This window comes from Aythya ferina, assembly GCF_964211825.1.
Source record: "Aythya ferina genome assembly, chromosome: 1".
Taxonomy (NCBI): Eukaryota; Metazoa; Chordata; class Aves; order Anseriformes; family Anatidae; genus Aythya; species Aythya ferina.
Genome location: NC_140296.1, coordinates 119,812,524 through 119,824,069, shown reverse-complemented (window position 1 = coordinate 119,824,069; position 11,546 = coordinate 119,812,524). Strand labels below are relative to the sequence as shown.

At 41.7% G+C, this 11,546-nt stretch overlaps 1 protein-coding gene and 1 long non-coding RNA gene across 31 annotated transcripts in view; one reads left to right on the top strand and one right to left on the bottom strand.

Moving 5' to 3' along the window:
* LOC311430131 overlaps positions 1-399 on the bottom strand; it is a 6,119-nt gene extending 5,720 nt beyond the window's left edge. The window contains exon 1 of the long non-coding RNA XR_014688583.1: positions 317-399. This is a non-coding gene — a long non-coding RNA (uncharacterized lncRNA). The remainder of the gene's footprint in view (positions 1-316) is intronic.
* ZBTB20 (zinc finger and BTB domain containing 20) overlaps positions 1-11,546 on the top strand; it is a 457,627-nt gene that overhangs the window by 362,349 nt on the left and 83,732 nt on the right. Inside the window, exon 9 of one of the 30 annotated variants that reach the window (XR_014688574.1) lies at positions 7,864-7,881. The exons of 28 other annotated variants lie outside the window; for them this stretch is intronic. The gene's annotated coding sequence lies outside the window, so the exon portion shown is untranslated. Of the gene's footprint in view, positions 1-199; positions 373-7,863; positions 7,882-11,546 lie in introns of those variants that run through there. One more of the 30 variants, XM_084506534.1, reaches the window with a different exon arrangement.

Genomic DNA, 11,546 nt, shown 5'->3' with positions numbered 1-11,546 from the left:
CTCTCTCCTCTCTCTCTCTCGCTTCCCTCTCTTCCTAACCAGACAGCGGGAGGGTTTCTGGCTCCCAGCCAGCCCAAAAGCCTCTAAGTGTTTTGCACTTGTTTCAGGGAGCCCGGGGATTTTTTCAGCATTTTCACTAGAGAACAAAGAGTTCTTTACAAAGGAAGGGGGAGAGCGAGCTTAACGCTGGAGATATGTTTTTCTATTTTTATTAGGGATTTTTTTTTTTTTCCCTCCTAAAAAGAAAGAGACAGAAGCAAGGCAGAGAATGTGTGGCAGCAGCAAAATAGATTGAAAGGAAATTCAGTTCCCTTACCTCCAAATTGTAATTTGGAATTAATAAGAACAGGAATGGAAGGGGGACGAGACCAAGTGAGTTTGATATGTCGTTCTTTTCTCCCTTTTTTTCACTCTCTCTTTAAATCCGATTGCTGTTTTGCCAAGTTACCTAGTCTTTTTTTCTTTTTTTTTTTTCTTTTTTTTTTTTTTTTGGCATAAAAGTTGTACTGTGAGCAGTTTCTGTTTACTTAAAAAATTAAACAATAAATTCTTACCGGGGGAAGAAAAAGAGAAGGGAACGGGGTGGTTTCACTGAGAAATAAATACGTTAGTGAGAACAGAAATCTTTCACTTTCTGTCACTTAGAAAAAAAGTTGGTAATGGCTTGTTGAAGCTGGGATCCTAAAATACAGATGGGGCACCAACGTCTGTGTCCATGGACTCAGCTTTTCCCTGACCATCTGTCTAAAAGTCACCTCTCATTGGCAGCTCAAATGATTAGTCGGAGCTCAGGGATTTTTTTGTTTGTTTGTTTGTTTGTTCCTCCTGGTAGATGGGACCCTCTCTCCAAGGGCTCCATTTCGTCCTCCGAGTTTACTTCTCTCCTAGAGCCACAAATTGAGGATTTTGGGACGGACCTCCTAGCACTGGAGATTTTTTGTTCTTCTGACTGTGTTTTTTATATATACACTCTTTGTGTATTTGCTATGTGGAAAAGGCATAGACCTTTCCACGCACGGTATAGAAAAGGAATAATGCATCATATTTGAGAAGGTGTTTAGACTGGAAATTTATTGCATCTGGTATATAACATACATGATATCTTCTCTACACTGTCTTCTGTGCAATGGTTAGGATTTGAGAACATGTTTGAGAATATATACCAGTGCAAATTCAGTAGCTCGGGGAAGTGCTTTATTTAGCCAAATTCTGCCTTCCTTCCTTTATTGATTTGTATTTTCAGGGCTTTGACAAATTACCAGTCTCGAAACTGCATCGTATATCAGCTGTAACAGAAAACAAGAGAGGAAGCTGTAGATTATATCCACCCCGTAAGAATCATCAGCACGCGCTATATAGAACTAGGTGAAATTACCAGAGAGTTACAACAATCGTTCCTGGATGCAGAGCGTTGTTGCTACAATACCTTGATTTTTATATTCATGCTGCAGGCTTCCCTCGGAAGAGGTCGTGTGTAACAGCAACGTAGGTATCACAGATGTATCTGTGGCACTGTTTTTGAGCAACATCTCTGTGTCGTGTGAGTGTACACTGAGAATTAGTGCGCTTACAAATCCTCAGACGATGAAAAGGGGGGAAATTGCGTCCTTTTGCTCTGCCTGCACCGCTGTGGGAACGCCACTGTGCCGTAGAGGCAAAAAGTCCCGGTGGACACAGCCCGTCCCTTGCAAAAGTGAAGTAAAACCAGGCATGGCGAGGGAAACCGCCAGCTAAAACACAGCTTGATGTTTGTAGGGGCTTCCACCCCACCGGCTGTGCTGGCAGGGCCCTTCCCTCCCCAGGGCTCTGGCGAGCACGGCTTTGGCAGCAGCAGGAGGGTGGTGAGCGGCCTCGAGCCCCCTGCTCTCAGCCCAGGATCCCTTCCCTGCAGGTGCCCGGGGTGCCCTGCTTTTGGGTGGGTAGTGGGGAGAGCAGCCTCCACTCGAAAGTACTTTGTGGGCTCCACCGGGTTTCGTAAAACGCTTGGTGGGGGACGGACGGAGCTCCAAAAAGAGCTCGTTGTTCTGTTGGCAAACCTAGGAAATAGATGAACTTTTGGCAAATCGCAAATCCCTTTCTTTTATTTTAAATCCTCCTTTTCCTCCTTCCTCTGGAGAGCTTTCCCAACTCCTGACGGTTTTCATGGTCTGAGTGTTTTCTGTGACTTCTCTCTATTGCTTTCTCACTCTTAAAAAAGAAAAAAGAAAAAAAAAAAAAAAAAGAGATAAAAAAAAAAAATCAGAGGAAAACTAAACAAAAGAGCCCTGAAATGGGACTTGGCCTTTGAAGTTTTCCATAGGATAAGCAGTCTCTATTTTTTCCCTCCCTGAATCTTTTTTCTTCTTCCCTCCCTCCCTCTTTTTTTTTTTTTTTTTTTTTTAATATAACATGCTTTTGTGAGCATTTTGTATCTGCAACCATGGAGCTGGTGACAGAAGAGGGAGGGCAGAGAGAGCTGAAATCTAGATTTAGTCCCCCTCAATCTCAACCAGAAGGCATCTCCCAGCGACTGTCCCTGCTTCCAGAAGTGCAGAGAAAGACGATAGCCGTCTTTTGGGGACTCTTCGTGGACCTGACCTGAGAGCAACACGTTCACAGTACAGGAGAAAAGAGAGAGAGGGCAAGAAAAAAAAATAAAAAGGGGGGAAAGAAAAGCTCTTTGAGCAGTCACACACTGGCTCTTTCTTCCTGTAGGCAATCCGCTCCAGCTCCTGGCGACGTGTCCTGCACTATCAGATATCATATGACTCTTTATTTGGACTCCCGTTAGCAGTATGGGCCTGTTAGGAGTCTGTTTGTTTTCTTTTCCTTTCATTTCCTTCTCCCCAGTTCCCCCCCGGTTTTACGTGCGCCTGTGTGAGTGTATTCCTTTTATAATCCCTCTTTCTGTGCTGAAGCTTTAGAGAAAAGAAGAAGAAATAAAAAAAAAAAAACTTAATTATTTCCAAGGGCTGTTTTTAATCCTCTGCCAAAATTGGAGTTCATTGTAGAGCTGAAAAAATAACAAACACCTTTCCTTTTTATTTCTCTCTTTTACCTCTTCCTCATCCCTTTCTCTCACTTGTCGATGTGTCCACACACACGTGTCTGTCCTTCTGGCTTTCCTGCCCTGGTCGGTGAAGTTAGGATGCACCTGTATCAGTCTCAGCAAGAACACGGAGCTGCCTATGGCTGCCCCTGCTAACCTGCGCCGTTTGTTCCACTTCCCTAAACTTTTACCTGTTTGTTTATTTAATTTGGGCACCTTCTACTCGCTGACTTTGAAAAGCTGCTGGGTAGCGAGCCGCATGCTGGGCTTTTCTGCATTTAGGTGAGGAACGGGGAAGTTAGCGCCGTCAGAAAATGAAATACTGCGCTCCGGGAATACAGGATAAAGTCCGAGGTATAAATTAGAGCTGCTTCATGCATGCCATCCACACAAGTTTGCTGTACCAGAACGCTGGTGCCTAATAATAGGACGGAAAGAGCCAGATAGCAACTAGGAATCGGAGGTGGATAGCCAAGTAGAAGAGCAATATTTATGATACTGAGTCACATTTTAGTTAAGCAAGATGACTTCTGCTCCTATTTGTGCTGGTTTTAGCAATGCATTATTTAGATAAACACTGCTCGAAAACTTTTTACCTGGAAATGCAAAGTCACGTCAACAGAAACAATGAGTTGCCATAAAACATTAAATTGTTGCGAGAAAAAAGGTCTGTCTTTCCAAAACAGAGGTAATGTTTTGTTTTGATACTTTCCTATGCAATGTTTTCATTTCTGTTTTTGAACTAGGGATTTATTTTGACAATTGTTCAGAATTGATTTTTAAAGGAAAAGGAAAAAAAAATCCTTAAACACATTTCAAAATGAGAGGGTTGGGGGGGGGGGGGGGTGTTGAGAGTGTTTGGGAGGAATTCAGTGTTTGTTTGTTTGTTTCATTTTTGTGCACCCTGAATTGTAATATGCTTTGGCAAGCAAACCAGAAAACGAGCTTTTTACACTACTTTGCTCCCTCTGTAATTTCTGCTGTGTCTTTGTGAAACTCCGCGTTGTTTCCATCTGAATTTGGTACGATCGTCACAGCCGAAATCCTGTTGGCTCTGCAGAGACACAAAGGAGTTAGTGACACTTTCTGTAAGAGGTGGGTGCTTTGGCTGGCCAGCCGTGCCACCACTCACACTGCTCCGCCGCTGGCTGGGCTCAGGCTGATTGCCCCGCTCCAGGGAGAAGTATGTGTATGTGTTTTTGCCCATATATACAGTTTGTACTGACACTCCTGTTAGCGTAGCTGACTATATTCTATAAGTTTCAGCATTTACTTGCTGGTGTATACTTAGGCCAGTGTACAAAAGCAGTCTTGTGTGCGAGGCAGGTACAGAGTACAGATTTTTTGTTACAAATCCAGGAACAACTGTATTTCGCTCACGCCGTGTTGAACCACATCTAGGTGGTGTTGTTTCTTTTTTCTTATCTAGCTGAGGCACCTTCCCACTGAAGCCAGTACAGGTTTTCCTGAGAAGGGGCTAATTAAAAACAGAGCTAGAACATTGGGATTTCGGGTGATCCTCTAGGACTGGACACCAGAAACCACAACATGAGGTGCGTGCGCTCTGTGGTGGCGTTGTTAGACCTGAGTTGAGATGTCTCCTGCAGTCTGAAACTTTATATTTATATGCTCCCAGATCTTTCAGAAAATTACCAGTTGTCTAAAGTGTCACTTATTTGCTCTCAACAGCAGATCTTTCCTTCTCACTGGTAATCTGAATGAGAAGGAAGAGAGTCTTTGACCTCAGACAATATTTTGAGGCTCCTTGCCTTTTCTCTCTTACTCTAGAAACTCGAACCTGGCTTTGTTTTAACATTTTGTGCCGAGGCACATTCGTGGTCCTGAGGCAGGAATTCCGGACTTTGCTGGAAGAAATTTGGTTTTGAAATAAGTGTTACGAACGTTTCAAAACTGCATGCTGTTCATGCATGGTACATTATGTTCCCTGCTACCCTACGCACGCTCCAGCCGTCATAGCTGCCGATATTTATTTGTGAGCTCGTTCTCATAGCCGCCCGTGAATTCGGTTGCCTCAACAGTCAGCAAACAGCTCAGCAGCAAGGCCAAAGCTCGAGAGCTGTGGCCACATGAGGTCTTGTGGGTTTGTGGCTATTTCGGCAGCTTTGGTTAAAGAAAAAGCCCGCTCTTCTCAAACTTCTGGGACTTTGCGTCTTATTTCAGCGTTACTCTAAGCTCAAATAATGGCAAGACACATATTTAGCTACCTGGTTGCATAAATACGGTGAAGGGCCGCAGAAACTTTCAAGCCAAGTGCTGCGTTTAGGTTTCCAAGCACGGCTCTGGGCTGGGCCGGGTAGGCCAGATCCGTTGCTGATGAAGTTTTGTTAGCATAACTTGGAATCGGTGGAATTGCACCAAAGTTGTGCTTTGACTTGGCTTAATTTCACAGCTTTCATCTGACTTTTTTTTCACAAGCCAGCCCAATCCGGATCTATTCAGTGCTTGGGAGGGTGATAGCCAAGGGACAAAACAGCTTGTCTAACACATGTCTCTTTAGTGCACCAGTGTGTGGCTCGTGGGGCCTCAGACGGGATCACCACCGTTAGAGAAATACATTTTCCAGCGGCGTAATAAGTTGTCCTGTTGCTTCCCGGTGTCAGGGATCTCTAGTTCAGCACTCGGTGAAAATGTCTGCTTGCAGAAGAGGTTTCCCTTTCATTTAACGTTTCATTAGTGCATAAAACTCATGTAAATCTGATGTGGCCAGTAGAAGGAATAAATTCAGGTTTATTTTTGCCAGGACGCATGTATTTATTCTGTGTCTGTATTAGTGTTATGGTGAGATGATATTTCAACCTAAACACCAATTTCAGTGGTTTACCACTAAAAAAGCTAGCTGAGTTGAAATGTCAAGGACTCATTCCAAGCTCAGAGGTGAAGTTTATATTATTTTGGAAAATATGAAGAAAGTCTTGGTTACTTTTTTCTTTTTTCTTTTTCTTTTTTTTTTTCATGTGTGTTGTACAGTCACACTAAGACAGGAGCATTCTCTGGTTAACTAATTACTGAAACCCATTAAATTTTCCCCTTTCATTCTATTTTTAATTTTTTAGTGTTTCTTCAATACAAAATTAAAATTATAAGGAGCTAATTTCCTTAAACTAATTAGACTTAGAATTTTAATCTCACAAAACCCAGGAAATTCCAAGCGATGTTTTTTTGTAATTCTGCCATGTTGCACATGCCTCTCTCCTCTTTGAAACCCTTGTATTGGCCTTCAAAAAATCCTGGGAAAACACTCAACACTTGCCTGAGCCAGCCTTGTCGGTCCAAACTCTCCTGAACTTCTGGCATTATTAGGCATCCAGATCCAGATTTTCTGATTCGAGCTCATCTCTTTTGAAAATAATAACATGGAATTTCCAGACATCTCTTTATACGAACTTAATATTTAAAGAAAAATTAATAAATCTGAGTGATTATGTTTCCACTGAAGCCAGCAGAAGCAGAATCCACTTCCTCTGGGTAAAATTTCTCATGGCACTTTCCAGAACTTGATTTTTGCTCAGATGGCCTTTTCAGTTTTGACCATCCGAAGAGCAGTAAGTTAGTTACATAGGATATTCTTTATGTAGTCCTTTGAATAGAACCCATAACACTCTGACCTGGTAATTTCAACTACATATCCCATAAAGCCTAAAGAGCTAGCGTGAGAAACATTTTTTTTTCCCCTCCTCCCAGAAAAAAATGGTTTTGTGATGATTTCTTTGGCTGGAGAATCAGGAAATACCAATGAAAACTGTGTAGGAAGATGCCAGAGTCTTCTTCAGTGAGATCAGCTGTTCTTTATTTTATTTATTTTTTTTTTTTTTGCGTGGTTGGTTGGTTGTGACTTTTTTTTGGCTTGTTGAGATATATCCCCATAATCTTCAGAAGCCACAGAAAATTGTCAGTGCCACAATAACCCTATAAAGCTGGAAGGAGCAAGACAGAGCTCATCTGAGGCTGTCTTCCCCACTAATGGTATGAGCCAGCAAGTTGGTTTTGTGCTTTAGTTTATGCTATTCCCTGCACGTTGCTGAAGCACCAGGCTGTACACTGCAAGGAATCTTCCCCTCTGTTACTGATCATTTTTTCCCTCCTGGTCCACTTCTCCAACTTTTGTTGGCATGAAATTGTCACCAAATTCAGGGTGAAACGTCTGTCTGGAAAGCATGGCAAAATTGATGCTCTTATAGTGTCTGCTGCTGATGCAGTTAAAAATGCAATCTATCACTCAAACAAACAAAAAAATATATAGCAGAAAACAAAAGGGAACATTTATTTTGAAGCCTCTTAATTTTGTGTTAACCTCACGTCAGATATCGTAAGACTGTTCTGATGCTTGCTTTGGAGGACTTTCATGAAACTCTGTAGAGCTGCACAAAGCAGAAACAGAGACTGAGAAGCTCTCTTTTTTTCTGATCAAAACGAAATAATGTGCCAACGAATGATGACAGAAACCTGGAGAGCTGTAGGTGCTCCCTTTTGTCGGAGATATAAAATAGAGATTCAGACCGCCGTTAAAGATTGCATAATGTCCTGGCTAAATTTCAATTAAGGTAATTATATTTGGCCTCCTTGAATTCCCTCTGAAGTGTCAGTTGGGTACGGTGATATTCACTTCCTGGCCTGAACCATATCATTATGGTGTAGAGCGTAGTTAAGCAGCTGCCACTTCCCGCTCCGGGGACGGCTGCATTTCAGCGCCAAGCAAAGTAACCGCCTTGGAATTTGGTCAGAACAGCATTAGCAAACACTTCTCTCCCGTACCTTCACTTGTCTCACAATGCTTGTTATAAAAAGTGTTGACCTGAGCCTCTTCCCTTGTGCAGCCTGGTGGTACTTGTACGATTTATCTCTATTCTGGAGATGAGGAAACCGAGGCATGGAGATGTTGAGTGACTTTTCTCAGTGCACAGCAAGTCAGCATCAGAGCCAGGAAGATAACATGGGAATCCTGGATCCCAGTCCCGTGCTGTAACTGCTAGGATATACTACCCCTCCGAATGCAAGTTATTGTTATTAAGATGTGGTTTATCTTTCATGTGAGTTGCCATCTGTTATATTGCCTACTTGCTATTAGTTACGAAAGCTATTCACATTTTAAACTGTTTTGCATTCTCACAGCTACTTAAGTCCGCAGTAGACTTTTTGACAACAGTAACAGCACTTCTCATGTGAAAGTACTGGACAAATATTAACTCATGTTTTCTTAGTAAATTTTTGCAATGCCATAAACCCACGGTTAAAAATGAATTTAAACAGATCTTGAAAAGTCCACTTACTTGGTACTGGTTCGTTCCATTTCTGTTAGTCGTACCATAGTTAAGACATGACTCTATTTTCTCATAGTTATGATGACGAAGATGAATTTCCAAATGGTAATTGAATGTAAATTGAGTCATTGATAACTCTATGTATCTTGGGCCTAGCAGCTCTGTGGCTGCTAAGGTCTTTCAAAGATGTAGTAGAAAAAAAAAATGTATTAATCTTGAGCTCTTCCTGATGCTTCTGGGGACCTCACTGAGCCACAGAGAAGTAGGTCAATTTTATTGGAGGCAGTCAGGAAAAGCCCCGAGCAGACACTGGGGCAGGGACTGGAGCTGTGAAATGAGAAAAGACTCTTGAAAAGTAAAAATTCCTGTGTTTTTCTCTCTGCATATGGATGGGTTGTAGGGGAATGCAATCACCATTTTTAAGACAACCAGAAAGCCTTGGCTTGGGAAGCGGAAACCCCAGCAGAAAGGGAGAAATATCCTTGTAGCTGAGGAGGGAAGAAGGTGTCCCAGAGTGTCCAACATGTACGAGCAGGTGGGAGCAATGGGTGAGACTGCCAAGCAAACTCAGAGGCAGCTTGGATGCTGGTGCCTTTTCATCTCTGAAGATGGTCAAGCAGCAAGGACCCTTGTGGTAGTCCTGTCTATTTACCTTCATGTGGTAAAGCCCACTGCATTTCTTAAAGCTCACATCTTCTGGTGAGCTAGAACGTATCTTTCAGAAAGACAGGTAATCCTGAAGTCCTTAAGTAAAGCCTGACCACTTATTTAAGTCAGCTGTTCCAAAGTCTAATGTGTGTTTCATTTCTACTGAATCTGAATTTGCCGTCTAACTTCAGCTACTCCTTTGCCTGATGTATCAAGGAGCCCTCTACTGTCAGAAATCTTCTCCCCATACTTGGTATCAATAAACTTTACTGGTCAGGCTGATTGGTGGTGAATTTTTGACAGCCATGGTACAGTTTGAAGGTATGGGATACTGACTAGTGGAATTTGAAATGAGATGTGAAGAATTATTGGTGTCAGAAAAAAATGGCAAAACCTAGAAGAGAAGCAGTATGCAGAAGCAGTGGGTTTCTTTTTTGTGAGGTGAGGCAGAAATGAAAGAAATACACGGGCAAAGGTGAAGATCCAGTTATAAAGAGGGAAAGAAGCAGGAAAATAAGAGCAAAGGTCTTCAGAATAGATACAGAAAATAGTGTGAAGAGAGAAGCATCCTAAAGCTATTAAAATACAGTAAAGAAACAAATGTAGTCTGTAGTGGTCAATAAGGTCAGGACAAATGGGGAATACCAAATTATGTTAAGAAAGTAACAAAAAGTAGCGGTAATTCACCTTGGGTAGTAGGGACTAATGCTTCTCAGTCAGTGGGTAGTTTCCTATCTCACAGGAGGCCACCGGGCTTAGCTCATTATGGCTTTGAAAATGTACTGCTTAATCTTCATGTTAGTGAGGGGCTGGTATGGTTTTAAAGGGTCTGAACGCATTCAGACTCTGTGAAAAAGACTGGCCAAATTTTCTGCCCAAGGCCCCTCTGTGTTCAGGATTAAAACTCCAGTGTTCAGGGCATAACGAAAGGGAGGCCTAATTAGGCGAGAGAAAGCTCTTCGTACATACATAGCTATTTTTTTTTCCTAATGACAGAGGAACAAAGAAGAGGGTAAAACTTTCTGAGGGTAACTGTACTTTCGGTTTTCTCAAGTTCCCTCTGTCCCCATCAGCCTCCTCTGTAGTGGGACCGCTGCTCGCACCAGAGGCTGGAGCATCACGGGTTGGACCCGTTCCTCACCCCAGCGCCCTCTCTCCACTCAGTCTTGGACAAGTCCCTTAGTACCCTTGTTCCAAGTTGCTCCAAACCACTCCGAAACTAGCCAGTGGTTTCCTGCCTCAGGGGCAGCTGAGAAGATTGGATCGATATGGCCTGTAAAATGCTACGAAGCCATTAGGTGCAAGCAGTAAGGTTGTGTTCACATTTGGTTTTCACATATCTCAGTATAAAGAGCTCTTGCATCTTCACCTCAAATTTTGTGTCGTTTCTCTCGTCTTCCCTTCACCTCTGCAATAATTCTGGTGCTGTTTGTCACTGGTGCTACAAAAGTGCTGTGTGTGAGTGTAATTAATTCTTTTCACTTTGAAGGTATTAGTGTTCTCTTCTCAGATCTTGATAAAATCCTCCGGCCAAGGTAAAATTCTGGTTGGTTTCTATTATGAAAAAAAAAATACTTTTTTCTAAAGGACTTAGGTTTTCTTTTCAAAACACATGCCAACTCCTAACTGATCTGGGAAAATAGAGTGAGACAAAAGATAATTTCTAAGTTGCCATTGTAGGCCAAGCACTGAAATGCTGCCAATCTGGACCAATCAGAGTTAGCTTTCAAGAAGATACATGCCTTTGTCGTACACTTAAAGATGGAAAGAAAAAAAAAAAAAAAAAAAGAAAAAAAAAAAGAAAAAAAAAAAAAGACAGCCCTTCAGACTGGTTTTGTGTAGCTGACTTGTCACTGATTTGAATGAAGTCCATGGAAGTAAACTCCACCACACTCACTACTTGCTAGAAACACTTCTGTGGGTATTCTTGTTGATTGATGGATCACTGAGGGTTGTATTCTGACATCTTTCAAACAAGGCTATCCCCTTGCAGTTGTGCAAGAAAAGAAAAGGAAAAAAAAATTTACTCGGAGAAGAAAGCAAAAACTGTTGGAAACATGAAAGTCATTTCTAAAGCCATTTCTGCCTGTCACTGGTATGAGAAGAATTTTCATTCTCTTTAAGGCTATTTAAAATATACTTTGGGGCTAAAATAACAGAGAAGATGATCCAATCCATTCTCAGTCCTGAAACCATAATGGGTAACAGATCCTCATTTCCACATCGCATCCAATGAGATAGCTTACTGGAAGAATTGGTCAAGAAACTTCATTACTGATTGCAAAAAAAGAAAAGTAAAAAATAAATGAAAATGTTCTCTTTCCCTTTCCTCTCACTCTTTTCTTCAAGACAGAAAAAAAAAAAAAAAAAAAGTGTTTTTATTATTTAATCAAAGATAACTCTCAGTTTCATTTGTTTCAATTTCTGTGAAATTTAGTTTTCCATTTTCTTTTCCTGAGATGAAATACCAGGAAACTGTGAAAGCAGTTAAAATTTTCATTAAAATTTAGCATTTTTAATTTGGTATAGAAGGTTGTTCTCTCACTTTTTGCTGCCCTCCTGCCTCTCTTTTCCATATTCATGCACAGACT